Here is a 20706-nt window from a genome sequence, read left to right as displayed (position 1 = left end):
CTGAGAATTTCTTAAAACCTATTTATATGGCCAATATTTACTGACATATAGAATACATTATTTAAAATTAAATATTTTCAGGCCATGATATTAAAAATTTCTAAATTCTTAATGCTCTTTGCATATATTTTATACCAAATAACTTAACTAAACAGATTCTTGTATGTTTTTTTTTGAGGGTAGAAAAAAAATATATTTAAATTTTATAGGAAGTTCTCCATTAGTTTCTGAAAACTTTTTTTTGTTTTGTTATAATGCTGGTATCGGGGTTTGGTTGAGCCTGTCTCGTCTGTAATGCATGCAAGTAATGTTATTTACAATTCGCCTCATCTGAACGAAACTAAAGTTTTCTAGTTGCTTAGCAATTTCTAAGAAACTGTTTACATTTTATTCTGTCACAGATTTACTTGCTGGAGAAAAAAAATTAAAGTAAATTACAATTTTTTGTGAACATGAATTTTTTTATTAAAATATTATTCATAACCATATTTAATTATTAAAAAAAATTTATAAAGATAATAATGATAACAAATAATGTATTATTTTTCCCAATTGATTTCAAAAATTAAATTTTTGCATTCTTTTAATTTGTGATAAGTGATCTAATATGATCTTAGAATTATCTTGCTATTTAGCAATCGATTAAGATTTTAATATAATTCATTTTTATGAATTTTTCTTACCTTTATTACTACTTTTGTTTATTATACAAATAATTTTGCTGTTTCCTTGGGTTTTTTACTTTGTTACTTATTTTAATGTTCTTTTTTTTTATCTGGAGCAGAAAAGAATTGTTACTCGGAATAATTCTTACTACTATGGACCTATTGATGACACTCCTTTTTCGTAAGTGTTTGAGTCTTCCTTCATATTGTCTCCAGAAATAGTTATTGTCTAGTTTCTATGTTGTTATGTTTCTCATATTTTATTAATATTGTTTATTTTCCTTTAAACTGTTCTATAGTAAAGTTAGCATGCTTCCCTTTATGATATTTTCTTCAAAAAGTATTTTATTGTAATTATGATTATAGTATAAGAAATAGTGTAGAATGGCGAAGCGATTCTCCTGGGTAGAGAGCTGGAGCCAGATCACTCCTAAGCTTTATTTTCCTTGGAGCTGTAGCCCTAAATTTCCCCCATTGTGCTAATGCTATCACAGCACCCCCACCCACCCCGTTTCAACCTTCTGGCCACTGCCTAATTTTCTTAAATTACTTTTCCCATTGTGCCTAGTACCTACCATTTAACTGTAAAGGTAAACCTTAACAAGCTCAAATACCTGGATCGACGCATATTCCATTGTCGATCGTGCTCGAAGTGAGATTTAGCTTAGACTTAAATTTATGCAGCCTAATTCATTTAGATAAGTTAATCACTTTTACATATAATAAGAAATAGATTTATTATAGAGCGTGCGTAGAGGGGAGCAGATGCTTCATCTGAGGTTCCCTCTGTCACGATGGAATTTGTGAACATTCCAGTGTCTCTTCCAAAATAATGATAAAAATTGAGAGAATTGTTTTTAAATAAAGTATTGAACGAATCTATTCTCCTTCATCTCCACACATCAGGGATCTCAACATGGAAGTGGGAATTGACCACTGGTCGATCCTAGTGTGATGTTTTTTATGATGCGGCCCCCTGTCTTGGGATTTTATAGCCAACAGTGGCTTCCTTGCTACTGCTCCTTTTTGTTAGAATCAAAGCAGTGACAGCTCTATCATACTCATGCATCAATGTTTCAGAAATTTCATCGTGTCCTACAAACATTCAAGAGGCCTGCTGCATTGTAACTACATTGTCTGTTACCCAAGTTGTGGTAGAAAAGTTATTCTTGTAATTTAATGATTTAAGATCAGTTCTAAATGAAAGTTTATTAGATTCAATTATTTTCTTTAGAATAAACAACTATCTGAACTGGGAATTATATTAAATTTATATTTTAAGTGTGAGCTGATGATTACGTTATTTTTTATTTATTTGCTTATTTTGTTTCTCTTTGTAATAAAAGTTTCAAATCTGAAATTAAAAATCACATATAAATATATATTAGAATTGTTGGAGCCTTAGCGAAGCCAAAGCATTAAAAACTTTTCTCTTATGAGTCCCTTTCCTAGCGATTGATGAGTGTTAGAAAACAGGAGGCAGAGTCTTTTACTATATCTGATGCCCCTATATCTATACTAAGAGTTCCATTCAATGTACACTTCACAATTTTTTTACTCATTTACTGTAATGAAAAGTTTTATTACATTCAATTTCAGAATATCTCTAGACTTTGTAAGGTCTTAGGCACAACATTTAGCTAGTCCTGAAGTGTTCTCTTTCTCTTCTGTCCCTAAGAAAATAAATCATTTAGGACCCAAGATTTTTGCCAATATTATCAAAATAAATATGGATATTTTTCTTTTTCAAATTCCAGTCCTTAAAACTAACAGCATTTTATTGTAACATTTATCATACATTTTATCGTAGCATAACATTTTATCAACTTTTATTCTTCAAATTTCATCATTCTCTCTCATAGAAGTATGAAATTTTGTCTACAAGGGTTTGTTCAAATAATTATGTAAAGATATAGAAATAAAAATTTTCTAATTCTATAATTTTAACTGAGAGTTAAAGCTTAACTTCCTGGAATATGCAGGATAGATGTTTATTCCTGATATTTGAGCACCCAAAAATTTTGATTTTCTACATTACTTTATTTCTGGAAAAAAAGAAAAAAAATCATTATTGGTATTAGCAATTGTGAAAGATAATAACAAAATGCTAGTTGTCCATGAAAGTTATTTAAAATAAATATGAAAAATTCTATTGCCGAATGGAAAAAACAAAGTAGAAAAATTTGTTTTGAATTCTTAACTTCTATTTTGTTACCATCTGTTTCTTTCATGCTGAAGTTTTCTATATTACTGTTATTACTTATCAAAGTGTTATTTTATTGTATCTTATAGATTCTTTGCCTGAACCTTATGGCCATTATAGAGTAATCGGAAAAGTTGAAGTGAAAAGATTGTAAGTGTTACTTTTTGTCACCAAAATTATATTTTATTATGTAATTTTTCAATTTTTGAAAGCATTTAGATTTTAGGGATAAAAACATTTTGATTATAAAATATTTAGATATTAATTCAATTTTAGAATGTGTTTTAGGATTCTATTTAAACATAAACCCATATACCCATATGCATATAAGAAGCAAAAATCGAGACATAGTTTATAAGCATTTAGGTAATTTGCTGCTGTTAATAAATTTCATGTTTGCTGTGATGAATGTGATTTTCTGTCCATGCACTAAGAGCAGTATTTATGGTATTGATAGAAACAGCTTTATACTTTAACCTTTTTATTATTTTTGTGCTACTTTTAGTTATGGAAAAACATTTGTATATTTATAATGACCAATGCATCAGCAATTTTTACATACAGGATATTACTTCAAATTTATGTATCTATCTCTGTTGAATTAGGATCAAAATTATAAAATATTAGCATAATTGAAAAAATTTAAAACTCGCGCAACATGAGCTTCCTTGGATAAAAAGTATGATTAACATAAATAATTCATTTTTTGATTAGTTGTTCTCTCTCAAAAGTTAAAACTTAATATTTAATATTCTATTATACTTAGCATGACCTAATAAGATTTCATTTGTTATTTGCTGAATACCTATTAGATTGTCACAATAATTTCCTTTTTTAATAGTTCACTATCTGTTATTTTCTACTTTTGACATTTGTTTTCTATTTAAACTCTTCCTCGTATTATCAACAAACAATGCATTTTCATTAATTTGTTATTTTTTGACTATTTTATGAGGATTATGAGTTCAAATATCTTTAATGTGCACAATCTTGCTGATAGAAAACCTTTTTCGACTTGCATGTAGAAGAAAGAAAGTTATAATTGATCATAGAGATTAATCATTTGTCTAAATAATGTTTGGAGAGTTACTATTATTTTAACACATTGACTAGTTTAAACTAGCTTTCCATAAGTAAAGAAAAGGTGCTAAATTTTTTATACCCCTTTTCTTCATGTTTTATATTTATTTATGTTTAGAAAATCAAAACTAATGTAAAATTCTTCTACTTTTTTATGTCTTCATAATTTAACTTTTTTTAACTAAAATTTTCATTTCAAATCATTTTCGTATTTTTATTTTTAATTTGTTTGACCGTTCGCATAAATTATTTTCTTTGTTTTAGGGATGGACTATTTTCGTAAAGATAACTGGCGAGTCCTTCCTGATTGGTAAATATCGAGATTCAAACTAAAATTAGCATGCTAATACTATTTATTCATTTATTTTTATTACTTTCTCTCTGTTTATTAAGTCATTGTGAATAAACTTACCAAAGGCATGAATCCCTTAAAATTTTTAGAAATATTTTTTGAAATTCTTCATGCATTGATAATGAATGCATTATCTCTGCCCATGAATCTTTTTTAAGGATACAAAAATATTTTTAATTTTAGTCATATACTATATCTTTGTTTATAAATTTGTGCATTTTGAAGAAAAATTCAATTGATAATTAGATGTTCTTAATTTCTTTGAAAATTGCAATAGACTGAGCTCTAACTATTTCATTTTTATTCGTGTTTTATTGAACAATTTTCATTTTTAATAATGTTTTAATTCAATAGTTTTAACCAATCAACTTTTAGGCTAAAGTGTTTTAGTTAAATTTAAAAAACTAAAAGGGTGATAGGTAGCTAATGCACAGCTCTATACTTTGCAAAAGTTTTTATTAATTAACAAGGGGTTTGCATACCCTGCTCACCATTGCTCTTCAACCCATGCAGGGCCTGTGCTAAGGATTTGCCACCTCGCCAAATGCGATAAAATCGTGAATTTGATGAATTAAATTGTGTTTTGCCAAATTATTTTTCCACTGGAAAGAAAAATTTATATTTAACTCGATCCTCAAAATGAATTTTTCTAAGCAAATCAATATTTTTATTCAATTGCGGTAATTTTTGGGGATGCGCAACATAACCAATTAGAATTGGGTCCAAATAATATAAGCTTATAACAAATTATCGTAAAATAATTTTCTGTGAGAAAAAAAAAATGAATCATGAAAATTTAAGATTTGCATTTGGCAAAGACTTTGAAAAATTGGCTATTTACTGTTATTTACTGTTCTTTTGATGCAATCTAAAATATTAAATATATAACCCATTCTTCCAAATTTGAGCAATTCTGTTACTTTGCATAAATTGATACTGCAACATTAAATCTATATAATTTAGAATTCATAAGTGCACTACATTTTAGAGGATAACATGAACTAAGGAAAAATCCCAAGCAAATGATTATATCAATAATCATATTTTTACTATCAGCTATTTTTCCTTCTTGCCTAAAAATTGGGAATATGAAAAAACAAAGTTTTAATTTAGTCTTTTATCTCAAGCAAAAACATAAGTGACAGCTTTGCTGATATATCGAGTTTTTCTTTTATTTTCTATCAACTCTTAGTTACTGATGTGAATAATAATTATGTCCTATTAAAATAACTCTCCTTTTAGTTGTTACTTTTAATAATATGCATTTTAATGATTATTTTTTCATTATATCATTTTTATTAATATTTGTATTCCTTGCTTTTAGAAGTTGAGATTTTTTAATTAATTATGCTTATTATTATTTACATAATTATAGATGATAAATTATCTGAAATAGTTAGTATTTATCATCTTGTTTTGAAAATTACATTTTGGGTATCTAGGTCATTGGCACATATCAACTGTCTATTAATGTTCAGCAAGAGTGTAAAAAATTTCATTATCTTTTTTATTGGGAATTGCTAGGGTGCCACTAGTATTATTAAGAATTAATTACCTTCTTGCTTTTATAATTGTGAACATACATTGTTTATATGACAAACTTTATTATATTTTGATTAGCTTTAAATGTGATTGGAAAGAAGCAGCAAAATGCTCTGATATATTGAGATTAGAGTGGTCTCTGGCGGTTTATACTTATGTTCATGCTTCAATTCTCTTTATGATGGTAGAGGGAGGAAATACAGAATTACAAGGTGCTATTTCAGAAATGATGGAGTAAGATTTATTTTAGTAATGATTATAGAAATTCTTGTCTTTATCTGTAAATGTAATCTATTTAGAATTCTTGCATCTTACATAGTTTCTTAAATATCTTTATATAATAAATGAATAATATTTTTAAATTTCTTTGAAACTACTTAATCTTTGTTTTTTTAAGGAATTAAAAAATTACAAAAAATTTTCTAACTATACAAACGTAATTAAAAATGTTAAAATGATTAAAATGTTAAAATGATTAAAAATGTTTTCTGATTATAGAAACAGGTTCTTAGGACACTCTTAATGACATAAGTAATTTAGAGAAGCATGATTCTGATGATCTTTTTTTTATTTAAAAAACAATTTTTGTTCTCAAATATTGCTTGTTAAAATTTCAAATAATGACTTAACGCATTTTAAAAATTTAAACTGAAAGAAACATTAAAATATTTTTAGAATTCAATTCTTTTCTGTTTGTTTTTTATGTTCATAATTTACCAGGGTGATATGCCTTCCAATTATACCTTTGTAGCTGTGTTATAAATAAAAGAAGTTTGAGGAAAAGTAAATTACAACTATTGTGTATATTTTATGTACTTGCAATGTTGTTTATTTCGTCACACCCTTACTAGTTCATCATCGATTATGTGGTCCTCAACAATTTATAATTGATAGTAAAATTTAAAAACACTATTATTTAAGTTGGTTAGGGCTATTGTTTAACAACTGAAATATGTATTATGAAGCAATTATTTAGGCAGTTACAAAAATAATTGCTTTTGTTAATTGCCATTCTAAATTTCCATTAAAGGTCTAGCTTATAAAACAAGCCTGTATTTAAATATCATTGCGGAAAACTTTTTAATGATCATAAGTTTTTAAAGTAATATAATTTTATCTCATTTTGGAACTTTAGCTCTTTTTTTCTGCAACGTAGCATTTAAATTATTACTCTTGAATTTTAAAAATATTAAGCAGTTTATTTTATGTGCTGTTTTAGGAAAGTTCCAAGCTTAAAACAACGATTAGCTGGTAAATCTATACCTTTAGAAAAGTATGTAGTATGAAAATCTGTCAAGTTTGTGTTCCAGAACGGTCGTCTGATTGTTCCAGCATTGGTAAGTTTAATGACTTAAAACATTTTTTTAATCGGTAAATCCAAAACCAATGTCTGATACACACGATGATATTAATATCTGATACACCTGATATTTGTATTTATAATTTAATAATAAATCAAAATAATTAATAAAAAATAAATAATTGTAAGTAATTATTTGTATATACAAGAAGTAGTGTGAACTATTTCTCTTGTTATTTCTACTTCATTTTTTGAAAAAAGAAAACTATTGAAAGAAATTAAACTTTAGTTTTTATATTAAGTTTTTGAAAATAAACGAATATAATCTTTGACACAGTTTTTTTAATTATTTTTTCCAAATATCATTTAACCATATTCTTTTGTTATAAACTCTTTATTTCTTTATATTGGCTTTTAAATTACGAGTCAAAAATATTCAATGAGTCTGTTTGTATTCAGTTTCAGTATTTTTTAATATATATTCTTCATGTTTTTTAATATATATTCTTCATTTATATAAAAAAGTAACAATTATCTTACGTTTATTTTTAGATTTTATTTTAATTATACCATATTTGATAAATTTAATGTTTTTGTTAAAATCAAATTGAAATATCAAAATTTAAATTTGTTAGTTATTAATTGTAACTGTAATTGTTAAGATTTCATTGAATTAGATTTAGATAAAGCTTTTTTTATTTAGTGAAAGCTTATTTATTATTACTTTAGTTATAATCTAATTTTTTATTTTAATATTTGGTACCTTTCAAAAAATAGCAAATTATTTTGTTTTTAAAAAGGAAATTGATTGTTTAAGAAAAAAGTGAAAATTAAATATTTTAAAATTAAGTGTAGTATAATGAATTTCTTTGAAAGTATATTTGCCTAAGTTAAAATAATTTTCTGTTTACAAACATTATTTTTAAACTTTTAAGTTTAGCCTAATTAAACTTTAATTATTTTTTGTTACATTCTTGAAATATCAAACAATTTTAAAAAGTTTACATTTTATAAGTTCTATAAGTTTTATAAGTTCTATAAGTTTTATAAGTTTTATAAGTTTATCTTTATTCTCTACTATCATTATTTAAATTAAGATTTTTGATATCAATTTTTTTAAATAAATTGATTATTTACTTATGAGCTCATTGTTGTTAAAAAATTTGTAAATTGAATATTTTACACACATTCTTTCTTTTAAACTAAGTTCTTTATCTAAATGCTGTAAATATTTTCAAATTTCGTTTAATAGCAAGTTTTTATTTCTAAGCATAAATAAATATTAAAAGTAATATTTATTGCATTTCTAAATTTTTAGTATATCATGAGTTTTTTTAGTATATCATAGGTATCACAAGTTTTTCATATCATCTTTGAATTATATCACTTATTTTTTTTAAAAGAAAAGAATCTGTGCTCTTAAGCTTTGTAATTAGTTTTTTCTTTTAAATTTTTATTACCTACTGCTTGTTAGTTTCTAAAATTGTTTTCATAATTTGTTTTTCAATGAGAAGTTTCATATTCTGTATTTTGTGAATTTGGTGCTTATTTATGCATGAAGAAGATGATGTTTTGGCTTAAGTTTTCAGTTTTTCACCTGCCTAATTTTAAACCCAACTACAATTTTTGTGTTGATGACTTTTTTAACAAAATATAATTATAATTTAAATGTAAGAATAATTTTTAAAGATAAGTTTTAATTAAGGAAATATTTACTTCAAACTTCAGTGATTTTAAAACAATATTTAAATTGCAATTTTTATTCTAGTCATATGATTCATTTTTTATGATTGGCCATGAGAAACATAAAGAAAATATCGGATGTTGCAACTTTAAAAAATTGAAGGAGAAGAAATTTATGTTAGGAAATTTGTTAATAAAGACTTTTTAAACTATGATCTAAATTAGCTTTTAAATTTATTTTTGATGTATCTAGAGAAAAAATTCTATACTTTGAAGGGAAATTTATTTCAAAAAACAGTAATTATTTTGACACATCAGTTCACTGAGTTCACTTCATTGCTCACTGAGATCTGTATTATTTATTATAATGAATTCATGAATTAAGTATAAATAATTACCCTATTTTTATTCAATATATGATTTAAAACTATCCATTTTTTTTGTAAATGTTTTACACAATTAATGTAAATGTTTAGTATTATTTTAGTATTAAATGAGAAAACAAGATAACAAAGAGTATTATGAAAATATTTCTAAATTTAATATACTTCTATTTTTTATGAGATAATAGCAAAGTTGATATTTCCAAAAGAAATTTTCATTTATGTAAAAAAAAAACTTTGGGGGGGGGGGGGAATTTTTTCAGAAAAAAAAAACATTATTTGACGAAATTTTTTAAATGCTTTATGTGTATTTTTAATAGGTTATTTGTCTTAATTAAGGACAATTGCTTGTTACCTAATCGTTCCCCCGGTGGATCAATATTATTTTTGAGCTATTTTTTGTTAAATTAAATTGGATTTTTTTTTTGTTCAGAATTTGTTTTTATTATTGTAATTTTTTTATTTAAAAATGTTTAGCAAAAATCTGCATTACTCACAAAAAGAAATCTTATGGGTAACTAATGTGTCTAGAGCTGCCATTTTTACTAAATATTCAAATTGCATTTTTAATTTCTAGAATGCAATTGTTATATATATATATATATATATATATATATATATATATTGCTGATCAAATGTGTTAAACTGTTTTATTCAGTACACTATAAATTATTTTAACATTTATTCATAACATTATAATTTTTTAGCTTGTAATATCTCATTAAAGCTATATATTGTTTCTTTTAGGAATTGGTGTATAATTGGAATAGTTTTCCAATGATAGCAAAATCTCGCGAACTTACAGAAAATATTCTTTGTAAAATCAACTCTATATTTTCTAGTCTTGGAGATGCCAAAGGTATGTTTTTCTTAAAGATAAATTCATTGCAATTTTGAATGTAAACAGTAAGGGCTAAAAATGTATGGGTAGAATCCTTTTTATTTATCTACTATTATTTTTTTAATATATTTGACTTAGTTAATTAGATTTTTAAAATTCATTTTAAAGTTGATTATTGAGAATTTTTGTTCTTATCAGGCATGTGTTTCTTCTGTTAATTTGCAGAATTCCGCGAATCGCAAGATTATTGATTCACGGACTTTCGTAAATCAATAATTTATATTTCAACAAAATTTTCTCGGAATTTCTCCAATCAAAAATTTAAATTTCACCACTTACACAAAATCTCGTTAACATGAAATTTATACCTCATTTACAAGCACCCTCTTTTTTTCTTTTTGAGTACTTAATGAGATCCAAAAGAACTTTTTTTCAGCAGATTTGCTTGAATTTTTATGCTTTATATCTGTAATAACTAACTCTTATCTTGTATCTGTCATAACTTCGGTTAAAATTAATGAACCACGGAGGCGAATAGAAAAATATTTAAGTTAATGATCTTCAAAGTAATTTTGAAATAGTTAACATTTAAATTACTGTTCTCTAGAAAAAAAATTGTGTTTTTTTTCATTCCTTTTAAACTTTATTTTTGAATGAGTAATAAATTTCGATTTGTAATAAAGGAATTATTTAATCAATATTATATATTTGCTCTCGTTTTTTATTTAGCTACAATTAGATTGAATTTTTTGTATGATAACTGTAAATGGAGATTTCAACCCGCTGGATATCATTTTAATTCCTGATTTCGATGTTTTATTTTTTCTTTCGCAGTTACTGCAACTGATTTTCTCATGGTTTTTAAAATATCCAATATTATTATGACCCTCAAAATTCAATTTATGTATTTATTATTATCGTTTGTTTTTCGAGGATACTACTGTTTTTTTCAATTGAGATTTTTACAGTTTTTGCTACTTGATATCGTCATGATTTTTTAAATCGTGATATTTTCATACAATATTATTAAGAAGCGAGAAATTCTAATCACATATTTATTTGTGTAATTGATTTTTCGCAGACTTGATTTACGTTTTTTTTTTGCAGTTATTGCTGTTGATTTTCACATAATATCTTGAAATACAGATATTACTATGATACAGAAAATTCAAACTGCACAACTGAATATTAATAATTTGATACGATAATTCTATTGTTGTTTTTCTATCAATTTTTCAGCAGTTGCCAGTGCTAAATTTTGAATATTTTTAAAATCTCAATATTTTTAGTACAGTATTATTAATTATAATATGTGAATCTTGAAACATACATTTGATTAATTTCTTTTTGACCTGCTCGATTTGTGCGATTTTGTAGTAAATACTTGAGGTTTTTATCATTAATCTTTTTTCAGTTTTTGCTATAGATTTTACAAACTTTGATGTCTTTTTTTTTCTTCTTTTTTTTAAAGCCACGCTTAGTTAAGTAAAGGGGGAATCTGTTTGCTTTAATGTTTCTTTTGTCTGTAAGTCTTTTATTTATTGTTTATATACAAAAAGAAGAAAAAATTAAGCACTAAGAAAAATGAAGAAAATTCAGATAATTTCTTCTTTTAGGAATCATTTGTCTATCTTATAAATAAATAAAAATACCATAACATTTATCATGTCTGAGTTTAATACTTTGGTTCCTCAGTGAAAAATACAGTATTATTATCAAGTACTAATTTCCATTCTTTGGAGTCTGGTGTGGGGCTCATTTTTTTTAAAGTTCTTATTTCTTAAAATCCTTCTTCATGCATTCTTTTTAATTTCTTAAAACATTTTTTCTCCTTGATTCTTATTTTTATTAATTTAAGTACTGAAATTGTTTTATTCTTTTTAATTTTCAAAAATATTTATGTGTAGTCTATTGTACTGTCACTTAGTTTTTGTGCATCGATCATTTTGTCACACTAAGCATATATTTTGCATTCGCTCTCATAACTCAGCCTGATTGTGATAAAAAATAGTTTTTAAACTTAAATCAAAAAGGTTGAATTACGAAGTGAAATTTTCCCTAAGAAATAATATATATATATATATATATATATATATATAAAATAACAGGGCTACATCCCTGTTATCATTGTTGTATTTTTTTTTAATAATGCAGTCATAAGCCATAATAAGTTATCAAAAGGTTTATTTAAAGGTAGGCTGGTGGCTATAACATTTCACATCCACTCTCCACAAGGGAGGGGGTTGACAAAACTCCGGATGGTTCAGGCAGATGTTTATTGGAACACGTTATTCAGCAAGAGACATGCGAAAACCATCGGTCTCATATTAAATACTTACAGATTTTGATGTAATTAGATTCCATTCGTACATACCTTGTAACTCTACGCATTGTGAAAAATCAATTAATGCTTCCTAATATGGAAGTAAAAGAGGGACAAGACTCTAAAAATAACTCCTCCTTTGAAATATAAATCTAATTATGATTCAATGGTGTGTTTTCAGCCTTGAATTCCCAGAATAAAATATATATATATATAAAAAGCACTAGTTTTATCAGAGTTGAAAACTTGTTGCATCTTGAATCATTGTGTAACAACTTAGCTGGCAAAATCAGTTTTAGATAAAATTTATTTAAAACTTCATCTTGTAAAATACTCATAAATCAAGTTTCTTGTAAAGTTTTAAAATTAATGACATTACACTTTTTTAAAATGTTCTTACTTAACCAATTCAGTGAATTTTGTGTGTTTTTAGTTATTGTCTCTAATTTTTTTTCATAATTATATTTATCTAGGTATAGAGGGCACACCACTTGATGTTTAATATTATTACTCAGAGGTGTATACTAATTTCGTCGAGTCAGCGGTACTAATTTGGGTCGCATCAATCAAGTTGAAGATTGTTTCCGATGAGTCATTTCTTGGTACGATTTTAAACGACTCTATTTTAAAATAATTTGAATGAAGTAATTAGCTTTATTTGCTATTGTGTGTATTTTTTATTTTCAAAAGCAAGATCATAGAATGACTCATCTTATTTCATTTGCGCTTTTATAAATAGCTTACATTCTTTTTTGTAGGCTTCCCAATTGCATAGGACCTCTTCATTAAAATGTAAGATTCGGAAGTCCCATTTGCTATTTGATGCATGCAATGTTATTTTATTGCCCATTCTGTCAGAAAAATGACCTAGAATTTGAAATATTAACTAAGGAAAAAATGAAGGTGATAGAATTAGATGCTTTGCTACTGTTCTTAAGAAACTAGGTAATTTTTTAGTTTTAAAATTAGTTGCACATAATTGAACAAAAGTTCTAAAAATATTAAAAGACAACAGAAGGAAATTTTTTCTAAATGACTACCATATATAGCAAAACCTGCTCAAGTTTAAGGACATTAATTTAGAAAAACTACTACTGTTGGATGATAGCTCAGGATAGATCTGAGATTTAGCATAAAAGAAGATCATCAAAAATAAGTTTCAGAGGAAAACGAGTATATCCATAAATAGAAAGTTTTCTCTTTTTTACGTTACGTTTAAGTTACCAATATGTTTTTTGCTTGTTTTGTATTTGTTTCACACATACACAATATTTGCTATTCTTGATCAATCGTCAATTTTACATAAGCTATCTTAATGTAAAAAAAAAAAATTAAAATGGTATGTTGGTGATTTTCTTCCAGAAACTGATGTAAAAAGTTTAAACGCAAGGAACTTATTGTTTTTCTCTCAACCAGAGGTGACTTGTGCGGTCTGGAAACAGTATTTTTTATTCATTTTAACCTATAAAAAATTAGCTGATAGCTCAAAAATCAATTTTCTTTCACAAGATTAAATTTTACATAGATTAAAATGAATGAAGATAGCAGTTACCGGATAGTACTTGAAAAATTGTTTGAGAAAATTCCTTTCTAAATAGGATTTTAGTAAAGACAATAATATCGATTTTACAAAAAATCCTAATGTGATTAGGAAAAATGAAGATCATTTTCGAAATCAGCACCAATAACTTCTCTTGTATTTTTCAAAAACTTCCATTTCGCAGGCTTGTGTTATTAAACCATATTTTTGTTAATATTGGTGTGATGCTTTAGTTATTTTTTGAAGATTTATTTTTTCTCCTTTAAGGTTAACATTGTTCTTGTATCAGAAAGTTAGTTGCTTATGTTAATTTTTTAAAAAGTTGGTTATTTCTGCCATCAGTCTGTAAATGTGTCTGTTCTAAAAGATCAGAATAAAGAATTAAGTTTGCAAGTTGTGAGGTATAAGAGCAGTCTAAAAGAAATATGGGTTTTCTTGTTTAATGTTCTATTTAAATTTTACTTGATGATGTAGTAAACTCTCTTTAGCTTAATTCATAACACAAATATTTATCATATTTTTAGATAAACTTCAGTTACAGGGTTTGAACATAGTTATCCAGTTGCACATTTTATTACTAGCAGTTTAGATGCAGAAACCATTAAGTATTTATTTCTCTTAAATCTAAAATTCCAAATCTAAATTGTAATTGTATAATGACTAATAATAAAGTTACAGCTGATCCATTCAATACGATTTTTGAAGAGGTTTCACATTTGCTATGTAAGTGGCACATTCACAGGACCTGGCAAAGACAATTATCAGCTAAGGTTAAAGATGTATATTTACAAAATGAACTATACACAGACTTATTATCTCTTACAAAAGCGAAATCTTTTGTCATTTTTAAATAAACTTCAGTTGTTTATACAAAAGCACAAAATTGTTGCTCTGCTGCTTACCTCTTATTTTGTACAAAATTATTGTTCACCACAGTTCTGCAACTAGTTTCTACCGTAGGCAGTGCACCTGCCGATCAAACAGTTGGCCGTGAGCTCATTTATGTTATATGCAAAGAAAATAAATTTTAAAAAATCTGTGCTGTGACTAACTATTAAATGTTGTGATGTAATATCCTGTGATTGTCTTGTTCTTTAAATGCTGTTATTTATGTCTAAACTCTGATGGATTCTGCAATAGAAATATTAAATAAGATTAATCAGACACTACCCCTCTCTTTCAGACGTAAATAACCTGACTAAATTGGAGAGCTGCAAAAGAATTGAAAAAAAGAAACCGAGCAGCAAACCTGTTGTAACAATAATTTATTTAATTTTAACAATTTAACTCTCAATGTAACTTTGTAACCCAGTAACCTATCAACACTTAGACATAACTTAAAATTGTAACAATGAGAACTATCTTCCTTTAGTTTCTACTTCTTTTACTAGACTGTAACTATGTGATTCAAAAATTCATTTTTGAAATACCCATTGTAACTATAATACTTGAGTGAACACCTGAATGCTAGAAGATTGAGTTGAGAGAATTAGTTCAACCTCATGACAAGTTAAACATGCATGGAGGAAGTGGGCCAATTTTTTATTGTTAGTAAAAGCTCTTTGGTTGACTAGCAAAGCACGAGAGCGATTGCCTAATTGTGGATGTGTGCTCCAATGTTCTGTTAACTGCATCAACATGCCTTCAGATATTAACACCCTTTTCAACTCCTTTTTTATGTTTTGATTTTTTAAGTGACGAATGCACCAAATCCCAAAGTATGAGTTGGAGTAGCGCTTCCACCCAAAAGTGTAGTGAAACTACTCTGACGGTGTCCCAAGTATTCCCGGAAGATGTTGGATGAGCCAGGTTTAATAAATCGTGGGCATTTTTTATTTTATATATATATAATTGTATGTGTGCATGCTTATAACACTTTCCTGGTTATTAAAAATATTCTCTTAAAATGTATACTTCCGTGTTAAATGATCCTCTTTCACTCTGTAATTCAAGTTGTAATTCAGATTTACAATTTGAAAAGTTGTGTTTTTAACTATATACTCAAACATCAGTTGAAATCTTAACAAGATATCTTGATTGCAATTCAAGATATCTTGTTATCTAATTGAAGCAACTTGTTCTCGTCTGTCTTTTGCCGAGAAAAAAATATTTAACATTTCTATGAATGAATGTTACTGCTTATATATAATGTGATATATTTAACATTACTGCTTTGTAATAATGTTTATTATGCTTTTTAATAACGAGTAGTGAAACTTCTCTGAAGGTGTCGGAAGTTTAATAATTAGTGGGTATTTTTCTTATATATGTAATTGTATGTGTGCATGCTTATAACACTTTTCTGGTAATTGAAAATGTTCTCTTAAAATGTATACTTTTGTGTTAAATGTCCCTCTTTCACTCTGTTACTCAAGTTGATTCGAAGTAATGTATTCAACCCTTTTTAGATTTACAATTTAAGAAGCTGTGCTTTTAGTTATATACTTAGCCATCGATTGAAATTTTCACAAGGTATCTTGAGTGCAATACTAATTTGAAGCAACTTGTTCTCTTCTAGCTTTTGCCTGGATTATATAAGAAATTATTCTTTAAATATTTAATATAATTTGTTTTTAATAAAAAAAATTTATTAGTATTCACATTGCCGTTTGTTCTACTGTTGATTTACATTTGTCCCGGAGAATAATCTCACAGCATTGTCTGCTTAAAGCTTTTCTGTGAGATATGTTTACCAGGACTTCATGTTTCTACTATGATTTATGCAGATACTCATTCGCTTTGAAGAATATCTCTGTGCCATAACAAGTCAAAATTTAGTCATTAATTTTGTTAAATGTATTATATATAAGTAAATATTTTAAATTCATAAAAAATAATTAAGCTCTTCATTATTTGGCATAGTTTTCAGATATTAATTTAATTTATGTCTTAGATTAGATTTGGACCCACTGCAGAACTTTAAGGTAACACGATTTAAATTTTTTTATCAAGAAAAATGCTTCTATTTTACAGCTGAATAAGCAGACAAGACTTTTAGCTGCTCCTTTTCTCAGGATGTTGCCACTAGTAGCTGTCATAAACCTTATGTGATTGCACCATCATAGAGTCAAGCTGTCTACCAATACTCTTTGTCTATTGTATAAGAACGAAAAAAAAAAATAGACATGCTTCAAATTTTCTGATCCAACATTTTTTTTTTTTGTGTCCTATTTTGTACTTTTTACATATATACTGTACTCTTACTTACCACTAAAAAATAAATAAAAAGGTGAAAATAAAAATTATCAAAAGAAAATGTATCTCATTTATTTATCATTTCTTGAAGATCAAGGGAAAGCTGCTATTTTATAGAATATCTATCCAAGGTACTTAGTTCACTTTATATACAAGCTTACTACTATTTCACTGCAACTGTTTCAGTTGAAATAAATTTCAATTTAGAATTTAATGCTACTGTATTTAATTTAAAACTTCTTAAATTTAGAAAATATGTCCAATAGTACGTTAGTAGAAGTCATTTGATTGAAACACTGATAAGTATTGAACAATAGAACACTTGACTTGAAGAAAAGCCACAGTTTTCGGAAACTAACTTTTATTGAAGAACACAACGATTTTGTGTCACTTTGATGATTGTTCTCTCTCAAAAAATTAAATATTGTGCCCTCTTTCCCTGCCTAAGACCTGTTTTTATCCTTCCTCTCGGCAACGACGTTATATATATATAAAAGAATGCATCAACGTGACACATCAAAAAAAAGCAAGATACTAAAAGATAGAGCCAGAACAGATTTAAAAAGACATATTGTTACCTCAAAAGGCATAATATAAAATTTATCATTTAATTCAGTCAATTGAGCATAAAAATATTATACAATTGTATAAACTTAAAATACAATATTCTGTTAATCTTTAAAGACATTCTAATTTATAAAATTTGAAACACAAGAAAGATTTTTTTTTTTAAAGTAGCTGACTCAATTTTAACTGTTAGTCTTTAAGATGACTTTGTATGAATGATGTGCTATACATTCCAAAGATTAATATTTTTCAGAAATATTATTTCAATGCCCACCACTTTTGGCAACATATGGCACGTGGCAGGCACTATTGTTTATTTCTGTTTTATGGGTCCCATTAAGGTGGATCAACGTCACCCTTAAAAGGACAGATAGATTACACCTATGCACTAAGCGGGATTCGAACCCAGAACCTTCCTGGTACAAGACCAATTACAGCGTGGTCAACACTTTAAAAAACATAAAACACCATATTTGAATTAATTTATTAACACAGAAAGAACACGAAGAATAATACAGAATCAATGACACAGAAACTGTTCTACACGAACAGTTTTTGTGTTAATAAATTCGATTAAAAACGCAGTGTGTTAATAAAATCGATTAAAAACACAATAAAATTGGACATATATCCAAATTTTAGTACAGTATTTATTTCAAATCAATGCTTGAAATAGGTTAGGATCAGTGACTTTGATTTTCAACCAATATGAAATTTAAACATAAAATGCCAATTCTCTACATGTAATTATATTCTTCTCAACAAAAATTACAAATTCAATCGTATACAAATCTTACTTTCTGTCTTAAATTAATTGTAATAAAAAAAAAGTTGCGTTACCTGCCATAGTAGGCAAAAAAGAAACGAAACTTGATTTGCAGAATTTTTAAAAACAATGTACAAAAACAGCTCCTTTTTTTAAATTAACTTTTATTGAGTACACACTTAAGTACATTAATATTGATAAAAGTGATCCAGAAATTAAGCACTTAATGTACTTTTTATTCCCATTTAAAATTAAATTGATTTATTCTAAGAAGAAAGAATACAGTTTTCCACTTTATTAAAAAAACAAAGCACTATTAATTCAGGTTACGAAGTAGCAGTAAAGCATAAGCAAATAATTCATATAATGAGCATTAAACGTTTCAACTCTATTTAAGTTGATTTGAAATGAGGTCCAAAATCTCCAAAGACAGTATTTGGCGCTTTTAATCAAGTAGTAAAGGAATAGAGTATAAATGCCCTTTTAACACAAAAAAGGCAGTCTTACAGTAACAATATTTTACGAAATCAGACACAAAAATGCACTTTCTCTGAGTAAACCAGCTTTTTTTTTTAGTGATGTAGATGTCTGACCCCCAAGATATTGGGGGCAGCCGGAACTCTGGAAATATGGTTCCAATAGTTTGGACAGAAGAGAATTCCAAAATTTGGATTCCTTCATGTTAATGTTTTTTAGTACTTTTTAAACGAATTGAAAGATTTTTGTTCACAGTTGTAAAATTCGTTTATTTTAATTTAATTCCACTCAAAATATATCCTTTAGTAAATGATCATTTGTTTTTTATTTAATATAAGTCTTAAAATTTTTGAATTGTATAGTAGATAATTTTTTTACATCATTTTAAAGAATGCAATTTTAAATAGCAAAATCGGTCAATTAGTGAAAAGTTAAATTATGAAAAAAATTTCTACCCTGCAGTTCAATTTTTCGACTATTATTAAATAAAATAATTAGCATTTACTATAAGTTATATTTTGTATAGAATTTTCTTTTGGATAAACGATCTTTATAACTGAGAGCAAAAATTTTTCAAATTCTTTTTGTAAGTTTTCGAGAGATGGTACAACACAAAGTAAAATTAACATTAATTGTTCTAAACTTTGGACAGCTCTCTTGACGAAACTATTGGGACATTACCTCCCAGAACTACAACGTACTGCTGTGCTAGTTTTGGAGCTCCGTCTTTCGATAGCGCTATGCATACTCTCCAGAAAAACTTTAGTTATATAGCAGATAAATGAGAACGATAAAGTGTAAGCTCGATCACATTTTCATTATTTATTCATTTTGTACACGAAACTAGCGTTAAGGTAATATATTAAACTTTTTTAAATGAAAATCTATAATCCAAAAAGCAGAACCGTTTTGGGGGCCCTCGGCCTGTCTTCATTAGGGGGCTCTTTATGAGCAATTTCAAAGAAAAAATTTTACTTTTGAATAATTTTAAGAAAGTAAAACATTTATACATTATTATAAAAGCTTTAATTACATCATTTTCATCAAAAGTTTAAGATAGCAATACTTTTTACGCGTTTTGAGAGGTGAAGCCTTCTATCACATTGCTAAAATCATTTTCCAGCACATCATATTCAATGCTCATGATGACTCATTCTTTCTTAAGTCATTTTTAATCAAATTTAGTATGGAGAATGAGCGTGCGCCACTACATCTAGTTATCATGAGCGACAATTGTCCAATGTCACGCTTGAAAAACATATGACAAACGTCAATGTATGGAAAAGTGTCTTCGAGATTCTTGGTTTTTACTATTTTATGCATCTCTTCCAAATTTATCTAATTTATTCCCCTAGGCCAAATCATGCTTGAAATGTTTTAATTATAGCTCTAACTCCTTTTCGTTTATAATACTGGCTTAAAATGTTCAAAATTTATAACGGTGAAGCGTTAGTTCCTTGGACTTTATTTTTTATTCCATTATGCGATCTTTCACTAAGAAAGACACTTGATTTTAAACACAGAGCACATTTCGCATGCTAAACTATCGTGAAAATATTGTAAAAGGAGTTTTAAAAAAATAATATAAATAAAGTAATTATTCTGGATTTTTCCACTTTTTAAGAATTATTTGACATTTCCCGAGTAAAAAAAATTATTTTTTTTCATATAGGATCCTTTAATATATCAAAAAACACATTAAATAAATAATATAATATAAAAAAAATAAAAAAAAAAAAGATTTTTTTTTAAAAAAAATTGACCACAGCCGGGTTTTGCACCCGCGCCA

General features: G+C 26.7%; 1 pseudogene across 1 annotated transcript in view; it reads left to right on the top strand.

The window, feature by feature from the left end:
- LOC122273369 (voltage-dependent calcium channel subunit alpha-2/delta-3-like) overlaps positions 1–17125 on the top strand; it is a 46129-nt pseudogene extending 29004 nt beyond the window's left edge. The window contains exons 20-27 of the transcript XR_015428867.1: positions 785–846; positions 2958–3018; positions 4213–4258; positions 5921–6076; positions 7062–7179; positions 9956–10067; positions 12846–12974; positions 15096–17125. The product of XR_015428867.1 is annotated as a voltage-dependent calcium channel subunit alpha-2/delta-3-like (transcript). The remainder of the gene's footprint in view (positions 1–784; positions 847–2957; positions 3019–4212; positions 4259–5920; positions 6077–7061; positions 7180–9955; positions 10068–12845; positions 12975–15095) is intronic.
- The last annotated feature ends 3581 nt before the right edge of the window (positions 17126–20706 follow it).

The sequence above is a fragment of the Parasteatoda tepidariorum genome, chromosome 9 (genome assembly GCF_982258835.1).
Source record: "Parasteatoda tepidariorum strain Cologne lab strain chromosome 9, Ptep-v5.0, whole genome shotgun sequence".
Classification (NCBI taxonomy): Eukaryota; Metazoa; Arthropoda; class Arachnida; order Araneae; family Theridiidae; genus Parasteatoda; species Parasteatoda tepidariorum.
This window is presented reverse-complemented; position numbering and strand designations above follow the sequence as displayed.